A 1,053-nucleotide genomic window follows, 5' to 3' on the forward strand; every position below is an offset into this window, starting at 1 on the left:
GACCTGCAGACCAGGACCTGCAGACCAGGACCTGCAGACCAGGACCTGCAGATAAGGACCTGTAGACCAGGACCTGCAGACCAGGACCTGTAGACCAGGACCTGCAGATAAGGACCTGTAGACCTGGACCTGCAGACCTGGACCTGTAGACCTGGACCTGTAGACCTAGACCTGCAGACCTGGACCTGTAGACCAGGACCTGCAGATAAGGACCTGTAGACCTGGACCTGCAGACCAGGACCTGCAGATAAGGACCTGTAGACCTGGACCTGCAGACCTGGACCTGTAGACCAGGACCTGCAGATAAGGACCTGTAGACCTGGACCTGCAGACCTGGACCTGCAGACCTGGACCTGCAGACCTGGACCTGCAGACCTGGACCTGTAGACCTAGACCTGCAGACCTGGACCTGCAGACCTGGACCTGCAGACCTGGACCTGTAGACCTGGACCTGCAGACCTGGACCTGCAGACCTGGACCTGCAGATAAGGACCTGTAGACCTGGACCTGCAGACCTGGACCTGCAGACCAGGACCTGTAGACCAGGACCTTCAGACCTGGACCTGCAGCTTCTCTCAGCTGGTTTTCAAACAGAATCTGGACCCTCAGAGTTCCATGGGTCCAGTTTTCAGTCAGATACCGGGTCGAAGTCTCATTAATGGATTTTCCACAGACTGGTCTGCCTCCAGGCCTGACAGAGTCCAGGAAACAGTCCTCCTGTTGTTGCTGCTGTCTGTGTTAGTAAAATATTTATATACAGTTTATATCTGCAGCAGGTAAGACACTTACGTTCATGAAGAACACTTTAAAACTCTGAACCGCCTCTTTAATGACTGAGGACTCAGCTGATCTAAAGGACTCAAGACCCACCACACACACCTGGATCCTGAGTCCTGGTCTGTGGTTTAACCTGGTCCAAAGGACAGGGAGGTCCTGGTCTCTTCTGGTCTCTCCTGGTCTCTCCTGGACTCTCCTGGTCTCTCCTGGTCTCTCCTGGACTCTCCTGGACTCTCCTGGACTCTCCTGGTCTCTCCTGGACTCTCCTGGACTCTC

The sequence above is a fragment of the Austrofundulus limnaeus genome, unplaced genomic scaffold (genome assembly GCF_001266775.1).
Source record: "Austrofundulus limnaeus strain Quisiro unplaced genomic scaffold, Austrofundulus_limnaeus-1.0 Scaffold964, whole genome shotgun sequence".
In the NCBI taxonomy this organism is placed as follows: Eukaryota; Metazoa; Chordata; class Actinopteri; order Cyprinodontiformes; family Rivulidae; genus Austrofundulus; species Austrofundulus limnaeus.